General features: G+C 36.2%; 1 long non-coding RNA gene across 1 annotated transcript; it reads left to right on the plus strand.

Moving 5' to 3' along the window:
• The first annotated feature begins 1,684 nt into the window (after positions 1-1,684).
• On the plus strand, positions 1,685-8,462 carry LOC129453755 (uncharacterized). Its single transcript, XR_008647550.2, has 3 exons — positions 1,685-2,138; positions 7,381-7,440; positions 8,241-8,462. It is a non-coding gene; the product is annotated as an uncharacterized lncRNA (long non-coding RNA).
• The last annotated feature ends 3,855 nt before the right edge of the window (positions 8,463-12,317 follow it).

Here is a 12,317-nt window from a genome sequence, read left to right on the forward strand (position 1 = left end):
AAATTTTGATGTTAATATATTTACACACCAATATTTGATGCAGTTTTACTTACCGCCCGCAACTGAAACGTGAGAATACATTTGTGAGATAAAAACGATTAGTATTTTAAATATTATATATAGTGAGCAATGCATTGTGTATTATTTTGAAGAGAAACTATTGTCCGATTCACATTTTAACATTTCCTTTGGTGTGTAAGTGTGTATTAGTACATATTAACGATATACAAAAGGTACAAATCCCAAATTAAACGATGAAGCGAGTTATCGTCTCCAACGTAAATCTCTTTTCTTGGACTACAACAATTGTAAGCAACAGTTTATTACCTGGGCCTGTTGATGTGGACGAGACTGACATTATCATAATTCACAGCCTGTGTAAGTTAACTCCTGTTATCATTGCATTGTTAGCGAATCTTTCAAACATGCATTTTAAATATACAGATCAGTGCAGTACTTTCAAATATGGTGGCACATCAATATGGTTGCATCTTATTGGTTCACAAGACAGGATTATAGGAAGTCATACACATCTGTGATGACATGAAGGTAAGTAAATTATGAGAGAACTGTCATATTTTGGTAAATTATTCTTTTAATGAAAGGGTTTAAAACTGAATGAATTGCAGAAAATGTAAAAGAAGAATTTGAGGGCGACCTTGCGAGCACTGTAATCAAAAAAAAAAGTGCACTCAATGCCCTCTGTGACCTATGCTGTGTTTTGATTGGTTCAGCCCTCAGGAGTTCAGGAGTCTCTGAGATATTAGGACACACATCTCTAATTCATTGCCCGAGGCACTGAGGAGCTTTTTGAGCATCAACAAGTTTAAAATATGCCCTAGGTGTCCAGATCTTTTGGCAAAACCCCAAATATCCTAAAGCTACAGGGATTGGAATGTTTTTAGATGGTGACTGTGGACTTGGACTTTCAGATCGGACAGGTTCCTGGGGCTACAAGTGCAAAGAGGCCTGGTGGTCTTGGATAAAGGTTACCATGTTGAAACACATCTGTATCTGCACAGTGGGACACGATGACCTAGCTGGAGGCTTGGTTTCAGAAAGTCACTGAAGTCCTCAAAAAACTTAAGAGGACTTAGTGAAGGTGCCAATGAGTGGGTTTCAAATCGCACGGCTTAACCTGGGACTACCGAGATTTCAGTAGGAAGCCGGTTAGAGATGCCTTCAGGACATGGAGGCTTAACCTGATCTAAACAAGGTGGGCCAGATGTGCTTTATTGGCTTTTCCTAAACTAATGTATCATTAGTACTTAGCCTGATCAGCCTGCTTTTGGATGCACATCTACAGTGACATAACCAAAAGACATGGCTTTTTTTATTTCGTGGCCCCTCGTTGTTTTGATCATTCTTCATCTCTATTAAAACATAATTTCTTTGACAACAGATGCAACAGTGGCGCAGTGCCGATGACAAGCAGTGCAGGAAACACAGCACAGCGCGTGAACTCTTACAGACGCGCACTGCTACACTCGTTCAAATAGTTCCTTTCATTCACATAAAATCCCATGCTGTTTTCATAAACACACGCTCCCCCCCACGCTCCTTGATCTCCATCTTCTGATATGTTTCAGTCATCAGTGCATGATTGTACCCAAGAGATCACAGCCATTTATTTGCAGGATGATGTCATGGGCTCAGGTATTCTTCGAGAACAGAAGAGCGCCTGTGGAAACAGAGCCAGCTCAGGTTTTCTGTGTGAGGGCTCTGTCAAGCGGGAGTCCCCCGCTTGCCCTCTGTATGTGGGTGGTCTGGTCTGGGTCTCCTCAGGATATCGTCTGGTTTCAGACCCTCCCGCTCCTCCGATGTTAAGTGGCGAGGAGGGAACATGATTAAGCCTGGTTTGGATTTTATCGTGCAACTCTAAAACAGCCCTGCTGGAAAAACGTTTGGGAAACCGCAAAGGCTGTGTTTAAAAAACACACACATCCTATTCTCCTTTTTAAAGCTTTGAACAATCAACAGCGGGAGAGAAAACCAGGGTCTCAGTGGGGACTCGCAAGAATTCGCATGACTCAGAAACAGAAAGGAAGTGAAAGACGGAGAGAGAGAAAAACAAGAGAAACGGAACAAAAGGCCGTGATGGAACGCAGCAGAGAATGAGAGATGACGGAAAGGTCGAGGTGAAGCCTTTCGCATGATCGCATGCCATCTCCTCCATAACTCATCTGTCATATTTCAAAGAGAATAATCTCTTTCTATCCATCCCATCCGGTTGCTCTGGGGTCAGTTACAGTTAGAGCTTTACCACTGCCCATCCATTATTACAGACTTACAGGTGCATGCACATGCATGCTTTGGCCACGAAAGATTCAAGCCTGGGTGTGTTGCACTGTACATTATCTTCTGCAAATGAGTTAATGAGAAGGTCTGTATTCTATCACTCTTCTGCTAGGACGGCCCCGAGGCAGGGCTGGTACGGGTGTCTCCTACATGACCCGCTCTGTGGTTAAGGCTGCTGTTTATGACAGCCCACTGACCCGAGGCCACCGGGTCCACATACAAACTCTCAGTAATACTGCCCTGCTCCCATACTTACCTACATGTAGGCTCCGACTGGTAATCCAGCACACCTGTGCTATGGTGGCCGTAAGTCTGTCCAGGACCTGCAGGGCACCGGGGTTAAAGCACTTAGCTGGGTGTGGTGGTGTTTATACATGAGAACCCAAAACATTAGTGACCCTGGACCTAGACCATAAGTAGCATAGGTATATTTTAGGGATATACAGTAACAATACGTCGATATGAATCGATACATTAATTTTATTTCTAATGATCCAATGCATCGATGCCACACGTAAAAAAAAACTATTTGAGGCACCTTTTATTTTAATACTCTCCATGTCCTCATTCCTTGATGTAACGTCCATCTACGCATTTCGGCCAAAGCGCGCATTTTCACCCCTCATTATAAATTTTTCTTTATTAAAAAAGTGTGTTTTGTAAATGTTCCAATTGGGACAAAGATTGTACCACTTTCAAAGAGTTTAATTAAATGCTCATGTTATATATTTTGGTTGCATTTGTAAGTAAAAATGTAACTGCTTAACTAGGCACGTAATAAAAATAGCGATACATTTAATTAATTATACAGATTATCAAACAGGACTACGCTAAACATGAGCACGAACTTGCACACAACATTGAAACTACAATGAAAGATGCGAACAAAGCTATATGTAGTGAAACGTATTTTTAAGAAAATACATTTTAGAACAAACATAGAAATGCAATAGGCTATAAATATAAGGAAAAGTTAATGACAGCATGAAAATGATAAAAAATACATGTTAGTTTACAGTAGCCTATTCTACGTTAAAAATATATATATTGTGTACATTTAACCATCATGTCGCCACTGCTTAAAAAAATCCTAGAGAAAACACTGTTAATCGAATCGGATTGAATCGTAATCGCACTGAAGAAGCGCTCAATGTATTGTAAAAAATTATTGCATCGCCGGATGTAGAAAATAGAATTTGTATCGAATCTTAATGAACTGTCCAATTTACACCCCTAGTATATTTTTAGCAATAGCCAAAAAAGCATTGTATGGGTAAAAATTATCGTTTTTTTATGAAAAGATCATGTTCCATGAAGATATTTTGTAAATGTACTACCCTAAATATATATATGAAGAGTTTCGTTGCAAAACGAGATAAATCCATTTTTTAACACTTTTGTCAAAACATATTTATTATTATGTTATCATGTTATTATTTTGTTTTATATGGTGCTACTTAGCTGTATTTTTTAAGTTATAAAGGTTTAAATCAAAACAAACCAACTGCAGTTGCATTGAAATTAATTGGAATGCACAACCAAAAAACGAGATTTCTGAACAATTAAAAAAACGGTGGTTATCTCGTTTTGTAACGAAACTCTTCATATATATATATATATATATATATATATATATATATATATATATATATATATATATATATATATATATATATATATATATATATATATATATATAAATGCTTATCATTACTAATAAAGGCGCTTTTCTCAAAATTTCTTTTTGCAGTTTCCAGATAAGTTGTATCTCAGCAAATATTGTCCTATCCTAACAAAAAAATACAAATTATACTAAAAAATAATACTAAAAAATGACCCTTATGACTGTTTTTTTTTTTTTGCTCAGGGTCACATTTACAGATTTGGTTCTCAGCCCAAGAATGAAGAAAGCAAATAGAAAGTTGGGCCAGATGAAGCCAGGACTTATGTCACAGTTATTACTCCAAAACAAAATAACAAACCAAATGGCTCCTGAAATAACTAAAATAATACTTTTTCTGCATATTAAATATTTTGATAACTAATAATACAACATTTATACATAATGGGGCGGTTTCCTGGACAGGGCTTTTCCTGGTCCCAGACTAAAAGGCATGTTTTAGCTGCCTTAATTTAAAACACCCTGTACTGACATATCATAACATACAGCTTTTGCCAGTGCTTTTGTAAGGTATGTTTGTAAAAACTACTTAAATTTCCTTATATAACTAAGGTTTAGTCCTGGATTAATTTAAACCCTGTCTGGGAAACCGCCCCTATAAGTATGGCTGTCAAAATACTGGGGCCAATTTACTTGAACTGTCTATCCAAAGACAAATGTTTTTTTTTACCACACACACTCGTAGTCAATTGTGGCAATCCAGTAATTTGTTGCTTTATAATCAGAACTTTGCAGCTCCTGTGCAGCTTGCCATTAAGCAGGAGAGAAAAAGTATGTATCAGTCTAAAGGAGTGTGGGAACTGAAGACTAACCATTCTGCTCTCCACCTATTTCACTCTACACACATGTACTGTAAAGTAATCGGAGCTCACCTCTGTATACTTTATATCCCCCAGTCAACCACACAAAGGAGCCCTTTTCCCCCTTACTGCCCTACTAGAGGTGCTGCCAACCACAGTCTGAGCGTCCACTTTAATACCTCAACAGAAAGCTTTTACATACCTGACCTTGACTTAACAAATTATGTGGTTACTTGAAGCATCAATTTTATTATTAGGTTCTTTAATAAAAGCTAACTCTACAAGGACTAAATTGTAGCAGGTAACTCGTCTTACACATTTTTTGGACATTAATGATATCTCAAATCACGCAGCTTGTTAAAGAAAGATGCTATTACTTTATCAGTCCTAAGACTCAGTCTTAAGCTTATTTTTTACTTGAAAGGGTGATTTTATTCTAGCCAAAAATTTCTGTTAAACAGAAAAAGATATTTCGATAAATGATGGTAACCACACAACTTTCAGTACCCATTCACTTCCATGCACTCTAAAAAATGCTGGGTTATTTTCAACCCAACAGACAATGTAGATTTGACCCAACAAGTATTTTGGGTTGAAACAACCAAGCATGGGTTAAATTACAACCCAGTGGGCTGGGCTAGTCCCTTTTTGACCCAATGCTGTGTTGAAAATAACCCAACATTTTTAGAGTGTAGTATTTGTTTATCCTACTATGGAGGTCAATCAACGTTATCTAATGATGAGAATTCGTACATATTTTACGAGTTGGCTAATTCATATTAATTCATCTGACCACATTCGTAAGTTTTGGTACGATTTGCCTAGACCCCTGTGACGTTGGGGTTAGGGGTTTGGTTTGTTGTTTTTTTTCATGAGAATTGCACGATTAACTTCGTATGAATTGATACGAATTAGCCAACTCGTAAAATATGTACGATTTCTAGTGAGAGCAGGCTGGGTCAACGGGTACCGTAAACCGTGTGGTTTAGTGATGCTCCGCTCTTAAACGAATCGTTCTTTTGAGACGGTTCTCAGGAAATAACTAGTCGAGCTGGTTCACAAATCGAACTTTAGTTTTGCTACGATTTGCCTTGACCCCTGTGACGTTGGGGTTAGGAGTGGGGTTATGGGTTCGGTTTCGTCGTTGTTGTTTTTTCATGAGAATCGTACGATTTTGCACTATTAACTTCGTATGAATTGATACGAATTAGCTAACTCGTAAAATATGTACGATTTCTTGTGAGATCAGGCTGGGTCAATAGGTGTCGTAAACTGTGTGGTTTAGTGATGTTCGACTCTTAAACGAATCGTTCTTTTGAGCCGGTTCTCAGGAAGTAACCAGTCGAGCCGGTTCACAAATCAAACTGAATCAAACTTTAGTTTCGGGTTAATGACGCAGGACGCACAGCCGAAATAGCACGTTGGCTCAACCAACTGTCAAAGATTGCAGAGGATTACTGAGGATTCTGACGAATGAGTTGCTGACACGGCACGTGTATCAACGAGGCCGTTGAAACGAGCCTGATGCACAAAGTTTCTTTATAACAAACAAAATGTAGGGTACCAGAGATATGCTTGTTTTATTAAAAAAGCTGACTTGTTATTAAAAAATTGAATTTTAGTATGCTTTATTGTGCATGCAAATCATATTTTAGTTGTTTAAGCAAAACCAATGAGTTTAAAAGACAAGTTAATTCAGTCTTTATACTTATAGGATATGTAGAACAAATCCGCATATGTGCGTCAGTGTCCGTAATGTGTGCTGTAGGTGTCAAACTTTTAGGAATCTTATCCAAGATGTACTGTAGACAAGTCAAACTGGTCAGTATCTGACATTTAGGATCTGTGACCACAAATATTATTAACTAAGTGAATGAAAGGCAATAAATCAGCTATGCGTTCAGAAAAATAACAAAAAATAATGTTTCAATATGTTTACACAAATGACTTTATTTGAAAGTCGTTAGAAAATAAATGCGTAGTGATGTCATTTCTTGATGACGTCAGGAACCAATTAATCGGCTTTTAGAACCGGTTCAATGAGCCGAACTAACCAAAAAGAACCATTTCGCAGAAAATTAATCGGACTTTGCATCACTAATCAATCATTTATCAAAATTTCTACGATTGTGTTCAACAGAATAAAGAAACTCATACAGGTTAAAAAAAACACGAGGAAGAGTAAATGATCAAAGAATTTTTATGTTTGAGTGAACTATCCCTTTAAATGAATATTTTCTTTAGAAAATGTCAAATCTATAGGCTATTTACTCTAGCTATTATGTATTATATAGCATGAACAACCTTTAAAGACTATAATGCATTAAAACAGGATAAATAATGATTAATAATACAGTTTTAAAATTTAGCTCATTCAAAAATATTTTTTTATTATTTTCTTACTCTCATGTAGTTCTTTGGAACAAAAACGCAGTTTTTAAAGTGTTTTGTGTTTTTTGGATGGTGATTCTTCGAGCTTCAAAAGGATGCAAAAGCATCAATAAATAACTCCATGCGGCTCGTGCCGTATATTCCAAGTGTCCTGAAGGCATACAGACGTGTTTGGCGAAAACCTAATTAAAATATAATCTTTTATTTTAGGAAAGACATTTCAGTTTCCGAAGAACAAAGAAAGCCATTGGGGATTTGAACGACATGAGGGTGAGTAATTAATGACAAACGTTTGGCTGAACTGCCAAAGATTTCTTATATTGCAGACCACCAGTATAAATCGGTGAGTATAATAACATACCATATGGTTGCAGTTGTTTTCAAGATTTCAAAACGTTACTGTCAGAAAAATTGTCTCTTCTAATAAAGATGTTCAGTGTTGGGGAAAGTTACTTTTAAAAGTAATGCATTACAATATTAAGTTACTCCACAAAAAATAACTTTTTGCGTCACTAATTGCGTTACTTACTTTTCATGGAAAGTAATACTTACGTAACTTTTAAGTTACTTTTGCGTTACTTTTTCTGACTTGCCTAAGGCTTGATCTCTTTCAGGCCTTGCAGGTGTTTTCTGTAAAGTTCTGCATTCAGAAATTGCATATTTCCATCACAAAAATGTCAAGCTTTGGCCTGCCATCTCTGTTTCTGACTCAAACTGGCGCGCGGGCATGCAATTCTAAATCACTACGTTACATTATTTAAAAAAAATCTAATTAATAAACTGAAAAGTAACTCGCATTACTTTTTTAATAAAGTAACTCAAATATTAATGTGTATATTTAAAAAGTAATACGTTACTTTACTTGTTATTTCAGAAAAGTAATTTTATTACGTAATGCATGTTCCTTGTAATGCAATACCCCCAACACTGAAGATGTTTAGGTACTGTCCCGGTGACAGATACATATTTTGAAATTTTTTTAACAGTGTATCCTGAATTATAAACATTCTTTACATAAATTGTTAATAATTATTTTTATATATTTTGCTCTGTTTTTATTCAATGCATAGTGCTGGTGTGGTTCACCTTTGTACGACCTGTCTATATAATCCTACAGCACCTGCCTGAGGCACAGGTACAAGTTGCAGTGTATGCGTCTTTACACCACTGGATGTGTCTTGCATGACTGTCTGTGTGTGTCGAATGACCTATATACTACAGGTTTATACATTACCCATTCATCCTGTACGACTGCCTATTTACTCAAGAGTTTAAGAGCTTAGTGCATTGCTTAAGGCCTCTACAGCATAGGTTAGTTTGCAATTGTGTGCGTTTGAGTAAGTGTGTATGTACATAGTTTACTTTTGTAGTGCACATATCTTTACTTTTGTAGTTCACAGATATCTGGCTTTCTAAAGACACTGTGACGAGTGATAGAGTCTGAATATCGGAGAAGGACAAAAACAACCACGGAGCAACATTCCTTCATGCACATAATCTCGCTCTTTGCCACCGTTTATCCGAGTTACTGTATAAGTCCGTTCTGACTGCAAGCCAGGCTCTGTTCAGGTGATGTTGCTGTGATGGTGCCACTGTTTTGGAGACGAGATTGACATGCATTTATACAAGTCCATTCTACGTACCCTTCATACTTTGCAGGCCTTGAGTCTTAGTCAAAGAAACAATTTATAGGTCAGCTCCACTATGTTCAAAGTGACTTGTGAGACATGTAAACAGTTTACACACAGTGGAAAGCAGAAACACCTTACAGAGGCCTTATGGAAAGCTATAATGGAAATGAGAAATTTCCAGAACAACATACAGGTAGGAGAGAAACAACAGAGGCCGCGTCTGAAACCACCTACTTCCATACTATATAGTTGGCATAGCAGTAGGCGAATCGAGTACTATGTCCGAATTGATAGTATTAAAAAAACAGTACACGAAAAGTACCCGGATGACCTACTACTGTACTTCCGACAAGATCCCGAAGTGTTCATTCGATGGCCACTTTGCTATCCCGTCAGCGGAAGAAAAAAGACGGAGGGGCGTTGTTTTATTTAAAACGCGGCTCTTTTCAAATGCAAATACATGTATTAAACAGCCGTCCCTTGTGGTTAAATTGCACTAGTTTAACGTCATTCTAGTTAACGACTAACTTGTTGATATGACGACGTATGTCACGTGATTTATCAACATTGCGCATGTAGTACGTCCAAATTCATACTATCCATATTTAAACTATAAAGTAATGTTTTATCTGTTTCATCTAAATTAGTACCTAAAATCTGACTTTTTCCATGTTTAAGTGCTATAATCGGGTCGCCAGTGCTTCTATCAACCTAGCCCAGATAGAACAGGTACGTCTGCAAGATGTCTGGTAAAGATCTGGAGATCTGGAATACATCTGGTGTGTAAAAACGTCTTATAAAGGTCTTAGAAAGGGCTGCTTTACATACATTCTAAATCAAAAACGTCTTGCAGATGTCTTCAATATGTCTATATGACATCTTTTAGGAAACGTCTAAGAGACGTATTGCAGATGAGCAAACAATCTAAATAATACGTCTTGCAGATGTAAACACAGACATCAAATAGACGTCTTCGAGATGTTTGTGTGCTATCAGGGAGAAAACGTGACAAAACAACCCAGTAACTAGCAGGTGAAAAATTTGGTCGTTTGGCTCTCCTTGTGATGTCAAAAGGGGATAATACCGCCCCTTAATCTGCACTACCCAACCACAGCACTGCCATTTAGTACAGGGATCAGCTCATTTGCAAAACCGGCACATTTTTGCTCACCCCTAGTTACAAAGTGGCAATTTTAACATGTTATAATAAATTATCTATTTTATATTTTGAGCTAAAACTTCACATATGTACTCTGGGGACACCAAAGATTTATTTTACATTAAAAAAAGTCTTGTGAAATGTCTCCTTTAACAATGCAAAGGCTGTGGTTTTAATATCCAGGGACAACACGTCTGACAAATGCATAAATGTAAATGTACATTAGATACAGTACTGCAGGTAGGCCTACATTTGGCCAGAACAACGTGGATGTTGTTCTGCTGTTAACAATTGTGATGCTCATCATTAAGGTTTTACAAATTTAAGTAAGCATGGAAAATCTATGGAAAAAAAACACTAAAACAATCATTTATTCTTCTTTTCACTCACTTTAAAGTCGTCTTTTATTACTTAGTAACGTCCTCCACCTAGTGGAGATGAGTGACGTTCGCAACATGTTTGTTTCACATTTGGTCAAATTAATGTATTTTATAACATCTTTTCCACACAAGTTTTTTTTAACAAATACGTTTTTGTAAAATATAACGACAGAACTTACGTTATATCGAAACACTGTCCAATGCGTCGAATTCTGTCCAATGCGTACATGTATTAGAAATCCTTTAGAAAGCGCTCGTGCCTCGTGCTAACCGTTGCATAGTTACTTTTTCATTTTGGCGCCAATTAACCAACGTACTCAGACGTTTTGGTAAGTCAATTAACAGTTACTTTTAATTTTGTTATACATTACGTTGATTTTTAAGAGTTATTTATTAAAAAAACGAAGTTAGTATTGATGTAAAGAAATGGTGTGCTAATAGTAACTTATTAATAATTAGTCGTTAAAAAAAAATCAGGGCAACCAGGTTCAAAGCTTAAATGTGTGTCAAATGTATTGATGGTGATGTACAATTTTACAGCTGGCACTTATATGGATTCTGGTATTACAGATGGGTAATTCTAGAAGTGGTACAGTAGGGGCGGTTTCCCAGACAGGGTTTAGATTAATCCAGGACTAGGCATTAGTTATATTAGGACATTTAAAGGGGTAGTTACCCAAAAAATGAAAATTCTGTCATCATTTACTCGCTCTCATGTTGTTATAAACCTATAAAAATTTATTTGTTCTGATTAACACAAAGGAAGATATTTTGAGAAATGTTTGTAACCAAACCGTTCGTGGACCCCATTTACTTCCACAGTATTCTTTTTTCCTGAATGGGGTCCACAAACGGTTTGGTTACAAACATTTCTCAAAATATCTTCCTTTTGTATTCATCAGATCAAAGAAATTTATGCTTGTTTGTAACAACATGAAAGTGAGTAAATGATGACAGAATTTTCATTTTTGGGTGAACCTTTTAAGTACTTTTTACAAAAAACAAAACTGGTGTGCATCTTGAGACAAAACAATGGCACTGATATATGTTAAGATACGTCAGTACAAAATGTTTTTAAATTAAGGCAGCTCAAACATGCATGCGTCTGGGACTAGGATAAACCCTGTCTGGGGGACCGCCCCTAGATGTTTTGTCAGATACTTTTTTTAAAGGTATTTATAACCATGGAAGTGATTGAATTTTGACCTTTGATGTCAGAGCTCAGGATAGTTGATAGAGAGGCACTTGTGGTGCCATCATGTTGGGACATTATTTACAGCTCATGTAATTGTTTTAACAAATCTGTCTCCGAAACTGAGAGCCCTTAAGGAAACGTGTCTGCATGCAACTGACTTCCCTTCCCTCAGGATATGTTACGGTCACAAATGAAGGTGCTACAAAACTGAAAAATTGAAATACCACATTCCTTTTTTAGGAATATTGTGGGGTTTTTTTTTTTACAAATGACGTCATTATTTTTTTTAACTCATGTGCCCTCATAATCTTTAATCATTAACACAAATCTCCTCCCCTCCTCAAAACAATCTCCCTTTACTTCCTGTCCATTGGATATGGTGAATTAGGTGGGGTTCGACAAAAGATCGCAGCGATTAGCAATTAGCAACACGACTAGGGATGCACAGCGATTAATCACGATTAATATATAGCAGAATAAAAGTTTTTGTTTACATCATATGTGTGTTTGTGAACTGTGTTTAATAACTTTGTATAGATAAATGCATGTAGATATTTAAGAAATGTTTACACATTTGTATATTTATGTATAATTTATATTACACTTTATAATAAATAAATAAATAAGTAAATTATATATATATATATATATATATATATATATATATATATATATATATATATATATATATATATATATATATATATATATATATATATATATATATATACATATATACACACACATATATATATATATATATATATATATATATTATTATT

This window comes from Misgurnus anguillicaudatus, chromosome 23 (genome assembly GCF_027580225.2).
Source record: "Misgurnus anguillicaudatus chromosome 23, ASM2758022v2, whole genome shotgun sequence".
NCBI classification, from domain to species: domain Eukaryota; kingdom Metazoa; phylum Chordata; class Actinopteri; order Cypriniformes; family Cobitidae; genus Misgurnus; species Misgurnus anguillicaudatus.